The sequence below is a fragment of the Gallus gallus genome, chromosome 13, assembly GCF_016699485.2.
Source record: "Gallus gallus isolate bGalGal1 chromosome 13, bGalGal1.mat.broiler.GRCg7b, whole genome shotgun sequence".
NCBI classification, from domain to species: domain Eukaryota; kingdom Metazoa; phylum Chordata; class Aves; order Galliformes; family Phasianidae; genus Gallus; species Gallus gallus.
This window is the reverse complement of record NC_052544.1, coordinates 17270070-17293230: the sequence shown is the minus strand read 5'-3', so window position 1 is coordinate 17293230 and position 23161 is coordinate 17270070. Positions and strand designations below refer to the sequence as shown.

The 23161-nt window shown below is 47.7% G+C and overlaps 1 long non-coding RNA gene across 1 annotated transcript in view; it reads left to right on the top strand.

The window, feature by feature from the left end:
* LOC107054550 overlaps positions 1–5650 on the top strand; it is a 28779-nt gene extending 23129 nt beyond the window's left edge. Inside the window, exon 4 of the long non-coding RNA XR_001468927.4 lies at positions 131–5650. This is a non-coding gene — a long non-coding RNA (uncharacterized LOC107054550). The remainder of the gene's footprint in view (positions 1–130) is intronic.
* Positions 5651–23161: the final 17511 nt, after the last annotated feature.

The window sequence follows — 23161 nt, the reverse complement described above, 5'->3', positions numbered from 1 at the left end:
AGGGAAGACATCGCTGGGCACACCAGCACCAGGGATGAGACAACGTTCCCAGTCACAAAGATGACAATTAACTGGGGACTTATTTTTATTTTTCCCCTGGTGTTTTGCTGATGGTGCTGACCATCTCCAGAAGCTGCCTCCTGCCTTTTTTTGGTAACCAGCCCTTCTGCAGGTGAGATGATGTTATTATCTGCTGTTTGGTATTCAGGTGTGGAAGAAGCCCTCCTGCAGTCCTGCTGCTCTGCCAGGTGTCCCTGTTTTCTCTGCCTCTGATTCTCCCTTTTTCAGTAACTCTTCATTACTGCCTTTGCTACCTTTCATCTACTGATTTCACAACTGTCAGGAGTGATTTGAATTCTGATCCTGCCCTCAGAAGTGCCTGCAGCCCTTCCAGCTCGCAGTCATCACCAAATGTATCTGTGTTGTCTCTGCTGCAGCATCGGAGCCTGAGCAGGAGCACCTGGGAGCCTCTTCAGCTATCCTTCATACCCACAGGGGACAATCCGAACACTTGGGTGATTTTCATTGTGTTCATACCCACTTCACGTTAATTTTATTTATACCTTGCTTGTTGAGCTTTACTTGTGAGCCCGCATTAGGGAACTGCATGTGATACCTTGCTCAGATGGTGCACCGTGCCTTGTATTTTGGCAGCAATGAGCTCATTTCCCCCTCCCGTGCGTTCCCTCCCCACTGTGGCCTCCCCTTCCCTGCCCAAATCCTCCTGAGGTTTGACTTCTTTTCTTCTTGAGAAATGTATGAACTCACCTTGGTTATGCCTCCTGGGCAAACGCCTAATCTTCAAGGTGATGACAACTTGATTGGTGAATCATAGATTTTGGTACCTTTGAAGCTGACACAGGGAACTGTGATTTCTGAATGCATCCCTTCAGATAGGAGTGGCGTTTGTCTTTCTCTGAGATTTTGTTTTTAATCTGCTCTGATGTCTTTCCATTACTGAAAACCTTTTCCATTGTAATATGGAACAGACATATTCAGCAACTGGCCATTTACATTGTGTAGTGTGTCAATTATGGGCCCAAAGCTTTGGATGCTGCAGAAATTCTATCAGTGATATTCCTGGCTAGAGAATATTTGGAGGCAAACAACCACAGCCTGCTGACCAGGCTCACCCAGGCACACACACTTACTTCTCTTCTCAAATCTGTTTTGTTTGGGGTATCCGAGGGTCTATAACTCCTTTGCTGCTCAGTCAGCCTCTCTCATGCTTCTCCGCTATTATTCCAAGTTCTTTACTTCCTGCTCATCTCATTCTTTACCCTATGGGTTACAACTCTGCCCCACACTGTTGCTGCCCCACTCTGGTCCTGTGAGCTGCCTTCCCTTGTCCTCACATGCAGCATGCCAGCCTGCAACCTTCCCCTTATTCCAGAGCAGTTCTGCCTGGAGGCCCATTGCCATCCTGATCAGGCATTTCCCTGCTTCAGCAGGTTCTCAAAATTAAAAGCCTTTTCAAGAGTGCCGTGACACTTAATAAATCATACATCATATGGATTGTTTGCTGTACACAGATTGCAACAAAGCTATTTTTCACCTTGCTGAGGGCTTTTCCTCGAGCTCCTGCACAACATGTTACTAACGAGGCCACGAGGCAGCTCAGAGCCACCACCTCACTCCTCTTTTCCTCTTTTTAACCCCTTTAGGATTACTGGTGTTACAAGGCCATAGCAAAGCAAATCTTACCTGTGTTGGAGACTTCACTGAAAATGATGAATGTATTTCTGTGCAGAAAAGTGAATGCAGTGCAAGTAGATGAACTGTGTGTGTTTCGTATAGCTTCTGATAAACATCTGCCTCGTAGATACAAGGCTTAATGGGAAAATCAACTGCTAGTTGCACACAGTCTTGCTTAATGAGCCTTACTGAGTCCATTTTAACCTATTGGCAAGAAAACAGAGCTCACCTCCATCCCTAGCTTCTTCCTATCCCTGAGAAATCCAACCTGAAAATTTAATTTGCCACTGAAGAAGTCTTAGCCCTAAAAAGAAGATTAGTCCTATTTAGGAGTCTGTGGACAGTTGTTCACCACATCCTGGGAAGTGAAGTCCTTTGGGGTCCTCCACGTGACTTGAGTGGGATTTCAAGCAAACCTTCTGTCACAAAAATAGCCAAAATCTATACTTCGATTCATCCCAGGGAGTGGAAAGTGTGATAATGTGCTAAATGCTACTTTGGCTACTGATATACTTTTTACATTATAAGAACTGATGAAGCATTTAATGGGAGAAAAGAGAAAAAACAACGAATCAGGGAGTGTTCCCCTAGGCTGCTGAGTACATGTGGTGTGATAAAATACCATTATTAATCTCAGCTGGGGGCAAATGACAGATTCACAGTAGAAAGAATCAAAGCCCATGCAAACAAACCACAGCCACTTGGAAAAACATCTCGAACATAAACGCAAAAATTACAGATGTTACATGAAGCTTTGTGGGAAATGGTTCCAAATACAGCCAAGCATTGAGCAAAGTTTTGAATGCAATTATTTCTCTTCTTTCTCCTTCCTCGAGTGGCTCTCAGCCAGGTGCAATATTCCCCATTCCCAGCTCATTTGCTGCACTGCTGCTCCCCTTTGCACAGCCTGCAGTCCCTCCCTCGTGTCCTGCCTTGTTCACAGTGCAGGAGCCAGAGCTGCACATCGCCTTCCTGCAGGGACAGAGGTGGCAGAGCTCCCCAGCCCCATGGCCACTGTCCCCCCCGGACCTTGGGAGCTGTGGGACTGTCTCTGGTGAGGCTCTGCCAGAGTGCTGTGTGCTGGAGGGCAGCAGCTTGGGAAGACCATCCAGAAGAGGTGCTTCTGCAATGCTGTGATTGGTTTGGGCTGAGTTTGTATAATTAATTTCATCTTAAATAAATTTAGAGCATAAATAATGAAGCTCTTAATGGCCCTTGGGCCAGGCAGGCGTCAAGGTGTATAGCGCACCACATGGAATGGAAGGAGCAGCTCTCCCTGTTGCGTCAGCTCCTTGCAGGGCAGGAACAACCCCCTTACTGGCTCGCACTGCTCTCAGATCCCTGAACTCAGCTCCCCCTGGTTTAACATACAGCAGTGTTTTAAAAGCCGCCTCCTCCTTTTCAGAAGGAGCGCCGAATTTCTGCATTGCCTTTAACTTTAATAAAAGAGGGTGCTGCAAAGAGCAATAGCTGGGGATGGAAGTTACACTTCCACTGATTCAGGGATGAACTGTTGTGAAGAGAAACCTCCGGGAGCTGAGGGCTCCCTGTCTGCCTGCAGCCTTCTGGCTGGAGCTCTGAGCTGCTGCTGGGGATGTGCTGGGTAAACTGTTCCTTCATTCCTGTGCAGATATTACCTCATATTTCTGATCTGAATTTCACATTCTGTCTTCTGGGAACAGTGATACTTTTCTGCTCTGGAATGATGCAATTACAATGATGTGTGTGCTGCTACCGCTGCTCTCCTGCACTGAGTGCCACGTTTCCCAATTCCTGAGATGATACGGCGAGGTTTAGCACAATTGCATCTGTTAAAACCAACCACTGCTGTGATGGCAAAGCTCTTCACAATGCCTCAGATCTGCAATTCACACCTGAATCCCAATCAGTTTTCTGTATCTCTTGGATGGAAATGAAATGGAGATCACTCATTCAGCACAGTACCTGACAGCCCAGTGCCCATGCATGGAGTGAGTGCTCCTCACTGTGCTCCGGCCCACCTCACCTTGTGCTGCACATGCAGATGTGATCCCCTGTGGGATGCTATTTCACAACAGGAAATCCTGTGCTCTGAACAGCCAGAATCCCACGTCAGCACACTGTTAAGCAAATACAGTCGTTTTCTGATGGTCAGATTTACAAGGTGATTGAGGCTGTCTGGAGAGGGAGTTGAACTGTGTGAGCTGTCGGCTTGGTGCTGCTGCTCCTGCTGTCCCTCTCTCCTGTTTTCCTTGTGTGCAGGCAGCCTTCTCTGTAACAAATGGCCCTGTGCCCACCATCGCTTCGTTGCAGCATCAGGAAGAAACAGATAGATGTTGCCATTTACCTGGGTAAGATAAATAGTGATTGGGCGGTGGGTTTCTTGTCTGAAGATGGATTGAGCAATAGAAGCCATTCTCCCTTGCACTTCTCCTTTCAGGTGGCTGAGAAGCAATTTCAAGCAATGGAAGTTTGGGCCCAGTAACGTTCATCATGTTGGCTCTAGGAGAGAAATTAGTCACAGTGTGAGTAAATAATGGAGAAGGTGCAGAAGGCAGAGCGAGGCAGCATTTTTCTCCATCTTTTCCTGCTTTGTGGGTTGAAAGGATGGAAGTGCACCACATATGCATTCAGGGTCTGGGGATTTCGGAGTCAGCTCGTTGTAAACCTAAAATTCATTCCTTACCCACTGCATGGCTTCTGCTGAGGGACCACTGCCCCTCTGCCCAGTTCTGTGTCTGAAATTTCCTGTGCTCTTTTGGGATAAGAGTAAATGACTCTTAATATTTGAGTTGTTCTTCCACGTGCAATGTTTGCCCGTACTGATGGAAAGAGTATTCCATGCTTACCATAACTGCTAGCAGCACAGATTTCATGGGATGAAAGAGCAAAACAACACAGAAGTGTTGGGGGTTTCAGCCGGAGGAAACTGAATCCCATACACAGAGTTCTGTAGGTGTAGCTCCCAGCTATCTGTTGCCTCATCAAAGATGCATTGTACGACGATTTCTGGTCTGCGCTCCGACCTTGAATGGAGGTCTGTGGCTGCCCGTGCCACGCTTCCCTTTCATCTCAAGGCCACGGGAAAATTACTTCTGCTGCTCCTTCCCCTTCATATTCATTCATCATTTCCATATGGTAGCTGTGCCGTGGTGCCATGTGCTGTGCAGCTCAGCCGCGCTGGGAGCTGCCAACGTTCGAATCAATTTTTGCTCTGAAGCAGCAATGAGGAGCTGCTCCATATCACACTGCAAGGAAATAAGCACTGGCTCAAAAGCGGCTGGCTCTGTTTTCCCATTCCTCATATCTCCTTGGGATCTCGGAATGTTTTTTGATCATCTTGGACTGGAAGTCTGAGCTTTTGATGATTTCCCTTGAATACCATTTGAGGGTTACTTTTCTATGTATAACCAATAGTGTATTTTGTGAGGTCAGATGTTTCTGTGAATCGACTTTGTTCATTTTTACCACTACTGGGTCTGAATGTGAGGAGCTGGGTGATAATTGCAGGGTGGAATGGTGAAGTCTGGCACAGATCTGACTTTTAGTTTTCCTGCTGTGTGTCACAAGTCAGTCTAACTTAAGTGCAGGTGTTTTGGTCTGCAGCTGGTGGCTGCCCTGGTGATGCCAAAGGGCTCAGATCTGCAGTTAATAAAGACCCAGACATGGGTCGATGGAGCTCTGCTGTCCCCTCTGATAAAGAGATCCCTGGGAGTGCAGCACGCTTCTGCTGAGACTGAGAAAGTGGTTGTGGCAGAGAGCACTTGTGACCCTGAGACATGACAGTTTGGGAGGTTTCTCAGTTAATGAGATTTTTCTCAGCTAACAGCCTGTCTGCTGAGCAGCCTGACCCAGCCCGCCCCTTGTACACACTGGTGGCAGTGTCCCTGCTGGGAGGGGACACGGGGCATGGGGCTCAGATTTGAATGGGGCAGCACCAGCACTGCTGCTAGGGATGTGTGTGGTCCTCACCCAGGTGTGAAGGGGTGGAGAGAGCAGCTCCCCACCAGCAACTGGCCTACATATGGAAACCCATCTGAATGAGCCTTGGGGGTGATTTGTTGGGTTCATGCTTCAGAGACCCTGCAGCAACTAAATCTGTACCTTTGCAGAGCTGGCATTAAACCTACGGAAATAACTCACTTCAGAGAGCCAACTGCTTCTTGGCTACAGGGCAAGTGAGTGCCCAGGTGCAGCTGGTTCTTCTGGGCCAGGGCAGCAGTACCCAAAGGTTCCTGTGCCTAGGCAGTGGGGGTGGCAGCAGGTAGGGGCATGTGAGCCCTCATCACTGGGATGTGCCTGGGTCTGGGCCAGGAGCATCCCAGGACAGCTGCCCAGGGGCCATGCTGGAGGTGTTGGCCCCCGCTCCAGAGCCAGGTGCTGTCTGGGGGCTTAAGGGAGAGCAGCACCAGCACAGGGCCAGTTTGTGTTTCTCACCACTGCCAACAGGCCTGCTTCCCCACATCATGCTGTGCTGGGATCCCAGCTCTGTGCTCACAGCCAGAATCCCACCACAGGAGAGGGGACAGTCTGACGCCAAGATCGCGATTGGCAGCGCTGAGGCAGCGGTTTTCCAAACCAGAGGGTTTATGACTCTGCCATGTGGGAGCACAGCTCTCCCCCAGCTCTCACTGCTGTCTGTTCCACTGAAGCACTCGGGCGGCTCTGCAGGCTGTGCCCACAGAAGGGATTGCACTCATGGATCAGATGCCACAGTACAGACAGGATGATGCTCTGCAAAACGTGGAGAAGCAGAGGCAGAAGATGTAGGGGGGAAAGAAAGATATTTGAATTTGTTACAAGGAGGAGTGAAATAAACATGGGAACGTTTCCCAGGAGCGGAGCTTGTTATGGTATATCTGTAAAACGGCAGAGGGTCACATGGATGGTATTTGCAGAAATATGTCACTCTCAGCCATGAGCTGCGGTGCTGCTGCTCTGTGCCAGCTGGATGCAGCACGCCAGAGAAATTCACCACACACCAGCACAGTGCTGAGCATTTCCAACGTGCCGTGGTAAAAGAAAAAGATTATTGCAGCCACAGCGTTTAAGTACAGTTATTTGATAAAGGAAATCATGAGAATATTAAATTGGGAATGGTTAACTTTGATGAACTGTGGAATGTTTGCTCCCCTTGGTATTGAAGTGTGGTTGCAGGTTTCTATTGGTAAGAAGTTTGAAGACTGGGTGCACATTAACACGAAGCACATTTCTATCTCTTCACAGCAATGACTTGGCCAGCACGATTCAGATTCTGAACTAAATACACAAGCAAGCACTGCAGAATGGGGCTCAGGCGGTTGGCACAGATGAGTGAGTCCAGGCTCTGCTTTCATACAGATCCCTGGGACCTCACATCAGGAAACCCTTCTCTTGTAACCAGCACCTCTCAGCGTGTGCACTGAGAAATACCCAGATCTGAACTGGTGCTTCCATACGGGTTTTCACACAGTGCTCCCGCACACTTCATATAAAAATGTGTCCTATGTTGTTCTGATAGTGCTTCCAGAAAGACTCCTTTGGAGATCTCCTAACTTTTTACACGTAGCTTTTTACATGTGAATTTACACGTGCCCTTTTATTGTTTGTTTGAAATCATGTTAATGATCTGTTTTCAGCTCCATTGGATGCTCCTGCCATACAGCTGGGCACTGGCATACGCAGCACAGATCTGATAACGTGTGTTTGCTGTACCATGCATCACTCCCTATTTATTTAGCAGCTCAAAGCTGCTGCAGTAGTAAAGGTGGTGATATATTTGCTCCATTCTTTGAGGCACAAACACAATACTTTTATTGGGTTTGATCCACTCAGGTTCCTCCATGCCTGGTGATACTGGAAGCACAGGGAGCAGCCATGGGACCTCAGCTGTGCTGGGATGTGATGGCCCCAATGTGCCTGCACAGCCCCACAGCAGTGCTGGCAGTGGTCTAAGTGGGCAATGCACCTCTGGGTGCATCTCTGGTCTCTAATCAGGCAGAAATCATGCATGCAAGAGTTACCAGGAAGCGTATCGTGGGGCAGATGGTACCAAAGGAGAAATGTGCTCTGTGTCATATGTTGTTCATGGCTACACTCCGTGATTCTGTGAAGCAGAGCTGTGCTGCAAAGATGCAGAGTTAGATCAGTTTGTGCTATGAGATGTCATTGATCCCTCCTCTTTCCTTGACCACGCTGAGGCTGCCTGCAGAATTTGGATTCATTCTTTTAAGTTGCACTTTATAATTCAGAATAATTACTGTGACTCCAGGGGGATGTTGTGAAGTGTGATTCATTTGTACTTCCAAAGGATTTTTGCATCTTCAGAGAGCTTTTGTTAGTCAACTTTATTGCATAAGTAACCCAGAAAATAATACCCAATAATACCCCCCTCCCCCCCCCCCCGCCCAAAAAAAGAAAAAAAACAACCAAAACCAACCACCAACCTCCCATACCAGAAAGAAAAAGTACAAGGAGTACAAACAAGTTGTAGATGTTTTACCTGGTGATATTTTCCTTCCTCAAGAACTTAATACAGAGGCAGCATCCTGCCCTGGCATCTGCAGGGTGTGGATCTCTGTTGTCCGCAGTCGTACCCACCCCATCCCTTGGGTGCTTACTGGGCTGGGAGAAGCAAAAGTTGGGCCTTTGAATTGACCTGTGGGCATCCTGGGACTCAGGTCACGCTTCAGACGATGTGGATGAGCAGCACAGAGTCCTCCAGCAGTTGTGTCTCAAGGACAAGCACAGGGCTTCTGAAGAGCAGCACATCTTTGCAGGTTGGTTGTACAGAGCTGTTGTCCTTGTCTGGAAAGCCTTGCCATAGCAGTAACAAGTGTACCAATGCGGTATGTGCCTCAGATGTACTTTTGAGTTAAAAATTGGCTTTTGGTCGTTGTGTTTAAGTAGGTTAATAGAAAAGCCCATAGCTGGATTGATTCTGGCTTTCTGAAAGTACTGTGGTGCTTTTTGAAGTCTCCTCAATGAAATCTGATCTGTTGTTTTCCTTTAGACGCTACTGACAAAGTGGATGTAACAAAGTTTCTTTGAAAGGGAACGTTGTCCCATCTCCTGCTAAGCACAGACTGGAAGCAGGGCAGAGCAGGCCTTCCCAGTGGCTGCAGTCCATGGAAGCTGAGGTGGCACTGCACAGCATGCAGAGCCTGGGCAGAGCACACACAGCCAAGCAGCTCTTCAGGGAGACACCAACTGAGATGTGAGGCAGTCCAGCCTTGCAAGGGATGCGCCTCTCACTTCAGGAGAATGGAAGGGTATTAGACAAAAAATACGATCTGGGGGACACATGGGACACAACCCTGATTTCTTTACATATCCTTTTACTTTGAGTGCCAGTGCTACAATCCCAGCAACGTAGAGATGCAACATTACTGTGCTCACCTTGAGGAACAGAGGTGATCCAATCCCTAGATGGAAGTAATTGTTATATTGAAAAGTGACATTTGGGTGACATTTTCAAGATAGCAGAAGAATAGTAATAAAGAGATTTTTATGGAGTAGCACTGCTTAACCACCCATTTCCATGCGCCTTTGAGAAGTGCAGATGTGTCATCACCCCCTGACAGAGGCTTGGCAGAGCTGGAAGGACACTGGATGATGCCTTCAGCCTCTGAGCCTTAAGTCTCAGCATAGCAAAACTCAGCAGATAGTTCAGTACGAGCCCTTAACAAACTTATGTGGTTCTGGCAAGGAACCGTAGGGCTCACCCTCGGGCTGTGGTGCAGCATCTTGACCAGCACGGTGTGCACTGAGGATTTCACAGTTAATTACTTACTGCCAAACTCACTTTTTATTGAACAGTGCTTGCCTCTGACTCATTAATGGAGACTTGATGAGACGAGTTTACAAGAGATGACAATGGAATGAAAGCTGTAGCTAAAGATCTCCTGATCCTGGCCTTCTGCAGACACCATTATGCTCTCTGATGAACAATTTCAAGACATGTCTATCAGTTGCTGTTAATGCAGACTGAAAGTGAATGTCTCTGCATCAAGACTGAGGAGGTTAAGGCTTCAGCGAGTTAACATGCACTCTTGTCCATAGGGTTACATGTCTACGCTAAAGACTATGAGATTCGACAGCTTTTATTGCCTTTGACATCCACTGTTGGTCCATCACTTTTGGAATAAGAAACGTGCTCTGACTATCAAACCCTCTATGGTCTGAAATGCTTTCTGTTTTCCAAAGAACTCGAACTCCAACTGAAATGAGGTAAAATTGGATTGTATTAATGCCAAGGAGCTGAAATCAAAAGAAGGTCATTTATTGTTAATAAATATTAAGGCAAAACTGGAAAGCCTGACATCAAGAGAAGATTTGTTGTGAAGTGAAAGGTGACCCCTGCACAGTGTGTGTGCCCAGAAATACTCTGTGCAGTGGTCTATAAGCAAGCTGCATGCAGGCTGCCCAAGATGGCCATGTACACAGTGTGAATCCCTGCAGCACATGTGGGTGCTCTGAGTGAGCCATCATCAGAGCTGCACTTCAGGCACTGCACACCGCTCCATCCGCCCCGCAGCACTGCCAGCACAGCACTGTGCTCTGCCTGGGGACGTGTGCACTGCATGGTCTGGTCTCTTCAGACCTGGCTTTTTGCTGTAATGTGATGTCTGTTGCTTCTAGTTAGACTGCAGAGATTAAATTGCGTGTTGCAATTATGTAAGTGGCTTCAGGAACTGAAACTTCAGAGTGCATGATCTGAAATGGTGTAAAGCTGTGGGCTTGGGCTGCAGTATACGAGGAGAGCTGGGTAAGGTCAACCTCGAGATCCACCTCTCACAGCTGTGGCTCAGAGATTGGTCATTAAGGCACATCAGAAGGAGAGAATGAGAACTCAGCAGCTCTTACTCAGCTTCCCAGCCTTCACCTGCAGCTCTGTACACAGCATCCCATGACAGTCCAGTGCTTCCATGCATTCTATGGCAATGACTTCAAAATGCAAACACACATACTTCCCTTTGTTTGTTTTAAAACCACTGCAAGACAATTTCATTTTCTCATCCTTGTTCTTATATCACGAGGAAGATTTTCCCTATTCACCCTTAATCTGCCATTTGTGTTTCCGTGTAACTTCACTGTATCCTCTCCAATAGTACATTGAGGATATATAAATATCACAATAATTTAGCATTTGATAAGCCGTCAAACATTAAGAAAAACATCTTCCTCAGGTATAGCATCAAATAATCCCCTGTAGAGGAATGGCTGCAGGAGTGCTGACCACAGCTACGTGGCCGATAGAAATCAGCCTTCCGGCAGATCTGCACCTGCAGTTACAGAAATAGGTCTCCCTATGTGTGTGCTGTTGGGAAAAATGAAAGGTAACTCCCGATCTTCCTCGGCAGGCAGCTGCTGTCCCTGTGCAGTACAGGAGTGGCCCTGTTTGTATTTGGTTTCCTGTGATGCAGACACTGAGCTGAGGAAAGCTGCTATAGGAAAAATGTGAGCAGCACAAATGGCGGTCAATATGAAATAACTAATTGGGCTGCAGCTCTAGAGGAGTATGTAAGGCTTCGAGATGAGAGAAGCACAAATCTTTCTGTTTGTTTGTTTGAAGTGAAGGACCGCTTCTGTGTAAGTTCCTTATTGGTTTGCTGTGGGAAGGGCAGCTCCATTTTCTTGCTGCGTTTTGTTTGCAAATGTTGAAAGGGGTGACCCTGCAGGTTATTTAGTGAACTTTCCAAGTACCTAAATATCAATCATTGCTTTTACTAAAGCATTGGCTTTGGTCTGACCTGCACTATGGAAAGAGGAATTTTTAGCCAAATCATCTTTTTCCTAAGACCATTTCAGTGGATGACACAGCTGGGCACACAGCTGCAGTGCTGCAGCATCCAGAAGCTGTTAAAGTGCATGGAAACGTTTGCTTTGAAAAATCAGACTGTGAAAATCCGAAGATGCATTTTTTGTCTTCCCAGGTGGTGATTGTGATGGGTGAGAAACTGCTTTGCTCCCTGCAGAAGAGTTTTAGCTTTATCCTTTTCCCTGCTCAGCAGCGCCGAACTGGGACTTTCCAACGGTTGTTTGGGCCCAGGGAAGGAGGAGATGCAGTCTCAGGAGTGTGGGTGCTGCACACTGCGGGTCCTGGGAGCCCTCCGCTTCCTGCAGCAGTGATCCCTCCCTCAGCATCATGGGAAGGATGGCTCTGCTTACAGCCAATGGGATTTTAATGGAGTGAATATTTGTCTCCATTCAGGGGGAATATTTGCTCCACTGGAGCTTTGAATGCATATTTGGAGACAGCAGAAAGCCAAAGGCATGCGTGGGAGCTCAGTTTGAAGTAGAGCTTTACAGGAGGTGCAGCTCTGAGTCGGCACTGCGCTGTGCACACACAGCTTCCTGCAGGGCCATGCACGGCATCACTGAAGTGTGCTGGGCCTGGGATGCAGCGCTGTGATCTGCTCCTTTCCCACACACAGGGCTGGCTTCAGGATTACACGTTATAGAAATGTTAAATGCAAGGAAATACACCATCAAACCTACTGCAAACGCAAACCGTTTTCTGTTCTCTGCAGTAAATACGGTTTGACAGAAAAAGAGGGATTTGCTGCCGAGTCTGGACAGCCTTCCCCCTGAATTACAGCTCTGTATGAAATGTGAAATCCCGAATGGACTCATTTACACCAGCAGTCCTGGTTACCCCCTGAGCTACTGCTGTGATAAGCATTCACAGATTGCTGAAGTGCTTCCACTTTACAGAACAGAATTGTGCAACTTTCTGATCAGAAACAGAATTTCTCTGGCTGCCAATGAGAGGAACACACTTCAAACAGGAAGGTGTGTATATTTCTGAAGGCCAGGAAAAAAACCCCACAGTAGTGGTAGAAGAGTGAGAGACATTCTGTGTTTATTTCTGAGAAACAGAGCGGCCCATTTGTGCATTGATTGTCCGGGCTGATCCCAGCTGTGCTGCAGCCAGGCTTTGCAATGCCATCTCTGTCTCTGTGTGCTGCAGTGCACAGATGTGCCTTTCCTAGCGGAAATCAATGCAGCTGCAGGACACCTCCGGTGCTGCTACTGTCCATGGCTTCCTTGATTAAACTCTGCTAAAGCCTAATTACCTGGAATGCTATTTCCTTGGCAACGCTCATGCAGCTGTCAGAGCAGGAAGCATTTTACCAGGGCATTAGAGCTACGCATAGCACACGCTGCATAGAGAGAATTACTGTCCCCAGGGCCAGAGGACATCTGTTCGCCATGCAGCACTGGTAGCCAGCAGGAAAGCAGCCCCTGCTGTCCTGGCACCAGCCCTGATGGCACACAGGCTCCATGTGGGTGCAGGAGCTCCTTGCAGGGCTCTCAGGGCAGCGGGTGTGGGGAGGGGTGGGTGTCCCATCCCCACCTGGCAGTGCTGCTCCGCTGCCGGCAGTGACAAAACCCACGTCTGCGTGACATTATCTGTTGGCAATCCATGGCTCGGGCCTTCTCCAAACAGGGAACAGAAGGAGAGCTGTCACGTTAACATTTCAGCTGACTCCAACCTCCTCCTTTTTATTTCTTTTTCAAGCCTGTGCATGAAATCCGCCTCTCCTTCCCCACAATGCAGGATGGAGCTGTGGCACAGCAGTGTGAGCAGTTGGCCATCTGAACTCTCCCTTTGCTGGTAGGGGCTGAGTCACAGCACAGCACAGGACAGGGGTGATGGATCTGGAGAGGAGTTCTTTTCCTGTGATGCCGCACCAAACCAGCTCTGTCATTCTGAAAGATGTTTTCTCTGCAAAGTAGGCCCAGGCTGCCCCATGCCCACAACCGCTCCTCAGCCCCTTCCTTCCTTCTGGTGCTCCGTACAATCAGAGCTTGGAGTACATTTCTGGTAGGAAGGGGTAAAGCTTTGTGAGTGGGAACTGCAGAGCAGCGCCCACAGAGGGCAACGTCTGCGGCTGGGAGCAGCCAGCTGGGTGCTCTGTTCTGCCATCCTGCACCATTTCACGCCAGGCTCAGGGATATTTGGGGGTTCCTGGAGTCCCTCCTCATCTCTCCCCACCCCTCCTCACCCTGTGCCAGCTGCTGTAGAGGGAGATCCACCATGGGAGCTGGTGGAGGGTATGGCAGACAAACTGAAAGGTTACAAACCGGTCTGTAACCAGCAGGGAGAAAGAATGTCCCTTTGCAGCCATAAGTTACTGTAAAAGGTGTGTAGGGATTTCTTTACTGCTGAGATCCCTTCCTTTCTTGCAGCCCCTTGCTAAGTTCTTCCCAAGCCCTGCTGCCCACAGGGGAAGGACCATGTGCCAGAATCAGAGCTCTCTGCTCACTTGGTGGTGCTGGAGGAAGAAATCCCAGTGCTCATTTTGACCTCAAAATTGTTCAGACAGCCAGTAATGATGGCAGTGATAAACAGCACCTAATGAAATATGGGCTTCCAAAAGACCAGGCTTTTGCAGTCTGCTGTGTGTAGATGATGAAAACACTAATGATAGCTCATGAAGTTCGAGGCCAACTTGAGTTACACCTCTTTCTCTTTGATCACACAAGCAATTGCACACAGGCAATTCAGCCACTGCAGATTTATTGCCAAATAAGGACACAGCCTCCCCAGGCCATGCTCAGCATCCTGCAGCTGTTGGAGCTCTCCAGCCCTGTCCTGCAGTAGGAGCAGAGCCTTGCACCTGTCTAGCAAGGCAGAGCAAACAGCAGCAGCTGAGCACTGCAGGAGCAGCACTGGGAAGTTCTTTGCATCCCAACCAGTTGCCTGGGCAGTCACACAGTCAGGTTTGTCCTTTGCTGGTCATATTTGCAAACATTTCCCAGGGCTTTTTATTTATTTATTTGTTTTTCATGCAATGTTTTGAAAGTAGTTTTCTTTGTACAAGGAGCTCTATTTGTATATGAATGCTAGAAATTATACACAGATAAGGCTGTCTCTAACCCATTTGTTATGAAACATGCCACAGAAACAGAAAAGAGAGAGTAATGCATGATTTCTACTATGGACAGTCCTCCTCTCTGGGTACAGCTGTGCTGGGGGGTGAAGGCTCTGCCCATTCCCAGCTGCTGCCCATCATCTCAATCTGCCACAGATCCAGGTGTGACTACTTTCTAATCACTTTCTTTAAGAACGAACCTGAGAAGCAGAGACCTTCCTTTTCCAATAGTTTGAAGCCCTCTGGTCTGTTGTGTTTGTTCCCCAGTCTGTGTCAGGTGCCCAAGCAGCTCTGTGAGATGATCTGAGCAAGCAATTACAATGGAGATGAGCAGGTAGGGCTGTGTTGGGGGTGGTTTCCTCCTGAAATGGCGTGGCTATAAGTATAGAAGAAAGCTTGTGTGTATGATAAAGTGGTGCTCAGAGACCATCAGGGATCTATTGATGAGCTCCTTAGCAACCTATAAGGGAAGTGTGTGCAAGGAGCTGAGATGAGCCCATCGGAAGGGGCCCTGCCTTGGCTGTGCTCTGCTCTCTGTGCTGCATTGGCAGAGTGGTGCCTCTACTGGCAGCAGTGCTCCTGCAGTCACTGAGAGCTGTGCTGCTGATGGTCTCGTTTCCGTGGGCTCTGTTAACACTTGTGCTGTGACTCTGGGTTAGGAAGGTGTACTCTGTTTTTGTCTGGCTTTTTTTGTTGTGCTTTTTTTCTCAGCCCTTTTCTCCTGGGTGAGGTTACCCACTCCTCTATTCCCTGTTCCTCTTTCTGTAAGCACAGTAGATGGGAACAAGCTGTCTGTTGTGCTCTTTGCAAACGCAGAGTGCTGAAGTGAGCCCACAGATAACAGATTGAAGAAGCAATAATTGGGAGAGAAGAGAGAGAGAAATAAGAGGAATGTAAACAAGTCACTGCTGTGACAGTGAAAGCCCCAAGTAAAGGCATGAGGCAGATAGAAATCCTCAGCTTTAATGAAATAGTTGCTAGAGGTTTTCTAATGTTTTTGGAATATAAACCCGATAAACACCAGAAGTTGCCCTTGGCTACAGAGCTTTAGGGCAGGTTTCCCATTCCCAGTGTCACCTGTTTGGCACTGAGCTTGATCTGAACCCTTCATTCAGCACATGGCACACTCTCCTAATCCTTGCTTATAGCTCAGTAAAGTGCACACTTCAGTATTTATGTTTCTGGGGATTACCTGCTCTAGCAGATGTGCTTCCTTTGCTGCTCTTTGCTCATTATAGATGGCCAGAGCAGATTACAGCCACGAGACCTTTCATGGCTCTAATTCCTATGTCCTTTCCCTTATCACTGTTTAACTTTCATACAGCTGAGTTAAAAACTTTGAAGAAGAACAAAGTGGAGATTTAAAGCTCCCTATGCTGGGAAAAAAGCTCTCGGGAGAGGCAGCTGCACAGGAATTTTAAATAGAAATAGTAATTCTCTGATGTCAGCCCCCGAATGGTGCTGCCCAAACCCTGCGGGTGCCTCTCAGAGCTGTGCCCCCCCAGCAGCTGCTCTGGGCAGAGCTGTGCCCCCCAGAAGGTCACTCTGTTCCACCACTAACACTGAGCAGCCCCAGTGCCTCAGAACAGGTGCTTTTTGGAGACTAAATGCACACAGACTGAAGAGGAGAGGATTCCAAATCAGCCCTGTAATTAGAGCTTAGTGGGGGCTGTTATGTGGAAAAGTTCAGCCATTCTGGAACAGAGAAGTTCTAATATAAGAACTGGATTTGTAGAGCTTTGTTGTTGAATCTAGCTGTCAAAGCAGGAGATGACCTAACAAATGGCCTGAGATGCTGTAAGTGGTAGCTAGCAAAACTTAGTAAATAAACAGAGGTGGTGATTTAGGTGGCAGCCAGGTGTTGTGCCGCTCTGGCTGGGTACAAAAATAATGGTTTGTGTCAGAGCGTGGCTGGAAGAGTTGCTTCTAAATTGCACCATTTATTCGTGGGAGTGAATAGGACGAGTCAGGACTATTGTAGGTCGTCCATGTCTATTGTCTGTTGACAAATAGAGATGGATTTCTGGGCATTGGGGAAAACTTCCCTTTGCTAGCAGCACGAAACCTATGTGAGATTCTTTCTAAAGCCATATCTCAAGGATATGCTTCCCCTGTTTCAAATACTGTCCCCATAAACCGTGACTCGTTAGTCTAGGAAGCATCCATGTTCTGTGTATGAGCTGTGGAAAGATGTGACACTTTCACATGCGGTGGGAGGACCCAGCCCCACGCAACTGCTCTGCTCTTCCCTTGGTATTTATAAAGCACTGCCTATACTCAACATATGGGTATGCAAAACAACTGTGGTTTGGGAAACAAAGGGAACTCTTTCTTTAACCAATCTTCTCACTGGCAAAGTGTGGTGTTTGTGGTCTGGGATCTTTGGCCAGAAAAGGTTGGAGAAGGGAAGGGCAGAGCCTGGATTGCTGTGGCAAGGATTTTCTTCAGAGGTGAACGACTGTGTGAGTGAATCTCTCAGCTGTCTGTTTGTGCCACTTGCATTGGAAATACCTCTGGTGACATTCCAAAGGCACACGTGGGCAGCCTTTCAGAAGGGTGGAAAGCAGCTGTGCTGCAAACTGTGCCACAGTTCTGGATACAGCTTTGCAAAGCCAATGCTTTGTTTAAAAGGCTTCGAGATGGCAAGTAGGAACATTGCTCTGAACTCTGTAGAGAGCTGCTCTGAAGAGAGGAATTAGTAGCTCAGGAGTGTGTTTCTCTCATTCATTTTGCAGAAGCACTAACTTTAGAGGGTCAGCCTCTGGATGATGGGCTGTGGAATCCCAAACCTGCAATGCGAACATTAAGGATTGTATTGTGTAGGAATAAACACGTCAGATACAGCTGTTAGCATGAAATATGTATGAATGAGGTGCAGAGGATGTATGGGAAGGTGCAAACTGCTGATGTCTGGGAGCTTCCAAACTTCTTGGCCAAGTTCAAGTGAAATTTTGCTGCAAGATGCGTGCATTCTATCCAAATACCACTCCAGAGAAAAGAGCTGCTGTCTCCTCCATTTAAGCTAAATGCTCAGAATTCATTAACTAAAAATGTTCTGTTCTTTTCACTCTCCTACAGTGACCTTCTCACCCTGTTCAGTGCATTCTGATCTGCACGGCTGGCTTTGAACCAGTGCCCATTCCCATCTGTATTACTGACCTGGGTGAGGGGGCACAGTGGTGCACCCCAATGAGCTCACAGAGCACACCGGGACCGGCTGGGAAGCAGCTCTACAGATGGGCCTGGTCTTCCTGGTGGTCACCACAGTGAAGATGAGCCAGCAATGTGATATTGCTGCAAAAGGAAAAAGTCAACGGCATTCTGCACTGCATTAGTAAGGGTACTGCAGTCTGTGTGAGGGGATGATCCTCCTGCCAGGGCACAAGGAAATTATTTGTGTTGAGTGGCCAGGTGGGCAGCCTGGAGAAGCCGTGAGGCCTTGAGGAGTTGCGCTCAGTGCCAGTGGCAAGAGGCTGAGTAATCCGCTGTTCTGGTGTGGCTTTAGCAGGAGGTGGACCAGGTATCTCCAGAGGTCCTTGTCAGCCTCAGCTGCTCTAATTGCTGTGAGTTGTCAATGATCAACCAGGCAAAGGAAGGAGAATGTGTGGCCTGATGACCTCCAGACTGAGATCGGTGACTCAGGGCACAAAGTGCTGGTGGGCAGCGCGTGTGCTGTGGTTCCATATGTGGAGAAAACCAGATGCAACAGAAAGAACAACTGAGAAAAGGCATGGGAAGGGAGAGGAAATGTTGCTGTATTACCTCTAATTGATCACTCTGCTGCATCTCATAGTAGTGCTCATGCAGCTGGTAGAAAAGAGCCAAGAGATCCTTCTGTACAAGGACCCAGCTGCTGTGTTTAATTCATAAAGCACCACTTAACTTATGGTGTTGGGTGTGGTGATTCTCAGAAGAGCCAGAAGGTTCCATTGGAAAGGCTGGGGGCTGTAACAACCTGGAGATACTTTTCTCATTTTGTTCACAATATAAATGATACTCGAATTAATATTCATGCTGAAATAAAGTCTGGGGGAGCTTGGTTAGTACCATAGTAAGTAAAGAGTACAAGGAAGAAAATGGCTTTTTTCTTCTTTTTGTGGCATAAAGATGCCAAGGTGGGAACATATTTCCACACCTTCCAAAAACCAGAATGGGTATTATGCATTCATATTTGATTTTGCCTTTGTCCAAGGCCATTAATTATACTTGAACAGCACAGCTGGGAGACAGAGCAGTGAGTTACTGTGTGGAGCACCAGGACAGTTAAGACATTGTAATGGATCCTATTAAAGGGAAAGTAGTCTATAAAGTGATGAAAAGCTCTGGTTAGGCCATGTAAATGATGTACCAGCTACCAGAGCATAATCAGCCATTTACAGTATAGGAGTAATGGAGCACAGGCTGTGTCATGTTGGAATGCATTCAGATAATCCATTTACTCACATATACACTGTACTGGTGGACGTACACTGTGCTGTCTAGAGATGCTTTACTCTATGGAATAATGACACAGACTTTACTTTCACTTTTGACGTATTCCTCTCTGTTTTCCTCCCGATATGGCAGTATTGCACTGGGAAGTAATCTTTCTTCTGCAGTGTTTGGTTTGAGTGACTTTGAGCACTGCTGGGAAGTTGCACCAGCTGGGGAACACAAACACCTTGCATTTCTGAGCTATGCTGCTGAACGCTTCCCCTCCCATCCTTTTGTCTGTGTGGAAATGAGGAATGCACACAGATTAATTAGGATTGAGCTCTGTACAGAGCAAACATAGCTTTGAGTAGCCTTGCATGTGTTGCTGGGGCAATAGTGGTTAGTAAGAAATGCATTTTACAGTGATCAGTATAAATGGAAAAAGGGCTGTTCTTCCAGTTGGTCAAAAACTGCCATAAATACTGCTGATGAAGTCATTATCACTGTTAAGACATTGCAGTGGAACCTGAATTTTGCAAATAAGCATTTTCTCATCATTCCATCTCTGCTTAGGTTCCAATACCAGCGCCCCACCAGTTGTTGCAGCAGAGATACTTGTTTATCCTAACAAGCAGTGTCCTGCTTATGGATTTGATGACCAGCTCTCGTGGGGATCTGGGTCCTCTTGTTCAGTCACAACATTAAGAACCACTCTAACACTCACTTCAGTGCTGAGTTATTGCCTCAGAGCCGCCTCCTTTCTTTCCTCCACTTGGGAGCTAATTAACCCACCCCTAGGGAACGACAAATAAACACTGATGTCTAGATGAGTCCACTCAAACAGCAGCCAGAACTTTTATTAGTTGTTTTAAACCAGTTTTAAAGGAAAAACAAAAATCAATGATGTGATCATGTGAGAAATCTACTGTACCCTTCTGCTGGGGAGGCAAACGTATGGCCAACAGGGGTGCTGATGCTTCTGCTGTGTGCTAATGGATACTTGGCTGAGGGCAAGGCTGAGCACAGTGTAATTTCTGCTCTGCAGAGCAACGCCTCTGGGTTCTGCAGGTACACTGAGCAGGCTTAGCTGAAAGCTGTGCTTGCCATTAATTCCAGCTCACAAATCCCAGCACTGGGAGACGGTGCTGTGAAAAACACAATGAAACCAAATGGCTTTTGGGGTTTTCAATAAAAGTGACCACGAGCAGCAGGCTGTTGTGATTGCCAGGAGTCTATAAGGAGCTGCTGTGCTGAGATGCCTGGTGGCACAGAAGTCAGTTACCCTGTAAGTTTTTTTGGCACCCACAGTGAGAGGCTGCGTGGCTGAAAGAGTGCTGTGCAGACGCTATCTGTATGAGTAATGGCTGGTGGATCTGAGCAGCAGTTTGTTCAGTTATGTAAACCTGAAAGGCTCAGCATGCTTCTGGGACCCCCCGGAGCAGCAGTGGTGTGGGGCTGTGGCAGAGATGGGATCTGGCCGCGGGGGGGGTTGGAGCAGGACCACGGGGCGGTGCTGTTGGCAGATCGCTGTGTTCAGCTGCCAAACAAAACTGTGCCATAAGGACAGCAAACGCTTCTCTGAGCTCCAAAAGCCTCACTGGCAGCTCGGTGCTGTGGTGTACGGCACGGCTTGTGCTGCGATCAGTGTGTGGCTGTGGCAGAGCCATCACTGCCAGCAGATGGGGCGGGGGGGTAGGGCGGGCATCTGCTTTAATGCTGGGCTGTGGCTCTGTGCTGTGTCGGTGCTCAGCGTGAGGAGCTGTCGGGAAGGTCAGTGCCTGCTTTCTCAGCAGGGTAATTGATGTAGGATGGCTATTTCTCCTTTTCTCACTTAAAATATTGCTAGTGGTCACAGATTAAGTAAATACAATTGAGAACTGCTTTGCCTTCTATTGATTAGCATTCTACTTAAGGCATATAATTTTTCCAGTGTTCAATGTGACTCACATTTGCCTTGCCATGATTTGTTATTCAGCTCTGAGCGAAGGGAGCTGTGGTTCCCTCAGTGCTGGGGGAGCTGAGCTGTAGGTGTGGGCTGCTGCACCTGCAGGAGCTGCTGGGGCACGGGGGGCTCTGGGTCGTTGTAAGGGACACAAACCCTGTGGTATCAGAGGTGGAACAAACCTGCCTGACCCACAGCAAGGGAAAGGAGCAGCCCTGGGTGTGGGCCAAGTGAGCTAAAGCCAACGTTAGCTTCATGGCAAGGTTCCAAATAGCTGCTCTGAAATCTGCTTCATGTCCTTCTTATGGGATTTCCAGTTCTACAGTTGGTCCCCCTCTTGGGTGTCAGAATTTGGGGTAGAAGAAAAAACAGGAGATGTGGCAGGAAAGCAAAACAGAACCAAATAAATGACCAATCCTGGCAGTGATGCTTGGTTTGTTCACAGTCAATGTTTTTTTTTCTCCCCACTTTATTTCCTTAGAAATATGACTAACTATTTTTTTTCTCCCCTGGTTTTGTGAAATCAATTTGCAATTGAGATGTGTTGCTGCAATCCCAGCAGTGCCGGGTCTGGCATCGCTGCTCTCACGGAGCGCCATATGCTTCCTTCTGTTTGTTTGCTGCCTCTCAAACACTCCCAGATCATCTCATTGGTGAGTGCATGACAAAGTACCAGGAAGATGTTGGCACACAATGCTGCCATTCCTACAAAAGGGGAAAAAGTGATAAATGCTTTCATTATCCAAAGAAAAAGATAAGGAGTGGTTTTGGGAACCCAGCTGACAGTTGTAATAGCTGTTATTGCTTTTCATCTTAAGAGCAAGAATTTCAGGGGAGGCAGGTAAACTTCTGCATTAAATTTGCATTCAGAAGAAAGGTAACCACCATCAACAAAAAGCCAAACAGCGCTGCACCTGACTTTCAGGACGTCTCTGATAAGAGATCCAAAGAAAATGCAGTGGGGTTTCAAAAGCAGCTGGAAATTAGGTGCCTTATTTCCATCCACCCACAGTTAGCAGGAGTTGGTCCCAGATTCCGCTCTCTTTAGAAGTGGATATCTTTTGTCATGCGAGTAACAATACAAAATTGAGAGAACAGACATTATTCTGCTGCTCTGGGAGATAAAATAAAAACAAAACAACAACAACAACAAAACCCCCACACCTGAGAAGTGTTTTTAACAAGAAGTGCTCTTGCTCAGCAAACCAGCCTGCATTTGCTGCAGACATCATCTGTGTTTTGGGGGATCCTTTTGGATGTTGGGGTGGTGTGAGAACCGCTGCTTTGATCAGTTTTAATGTAAGCTGATCAGACCCTGGCAGTGCCTCTCCCTGCTGTGCTGCTCTGCAGCAGAGGGAGCTCCTGCAGTGTCCTGCATCCTTTTGGGCCCATGTTTGGGGCCATCACACACAGCTCATCCCGCATCTCAGCTCTTCAGGACAGCGGAGCTATGAGACATTGCTCAATGCATCAGCATTACAGAGTTCAGTGTTGGCAAATCACCCCCCGTGCACTCACAGGGGGGGATCCAATGCAACTATCTGCCTTCACAGACCTTCTGCTTCCCCAGCTGTTCTGATGTCAGCATCCTGTGTACCCCCATAAGTCACTGTTGAACACCAGGAGGGCTCTGCTACTGCCCGGGGGGGGGGAAGAAGTTCTCGCCGCTATTACAGATCTGTTGTAGGGGGAGCTCCTTGCAGCCTCTTTGTCCTAAGAGGAAAAGTCCCTGAAGTCCACCCTGAAAAGAATCAAAGAAGTTTTGTTTTCAGAGGCGTGGTTTGTGTAATTTAGGATTTTCACTTTGCGAATGGTTTTGGTGTAAATCTTCAGCAGCTGAGATTTGCAGAACTGTCCGAGTGCAGCTCTCTGACGTTTCAGTGCTCTGGAAAGGTTAAATCACCTTCTCTCCCTGTGTGCCCCCAGGATGGTCCCAGTGGCTCTGAATCAGCACTTACCCAACCTGGAGCCCCAGGGCTGTGCAGGTGTTGAAGCCGGGCTGCGTGAGGCGGCCGTGCTGACATTTCCCATCAGGTTGTTCCCTCCGAGTTAACAATGTTTTTCTTTCATGCAGCTGTTTACCATTAAATAAAATTGATGGTTCCCCTTGCAACACTGTTGTCAGTTCCCTTGCTGAGTTGTTCAAACCTGCTCCATGTGCTCACATCTCTCCTCAGGCGACTTCATTTTCTGTGCTTTTTAACCTTTTCCCTTGGATAACAGGATGATGTTTGTGCTCTCTGAATGCGGCGGTGGAGCAAAACAAATGGCC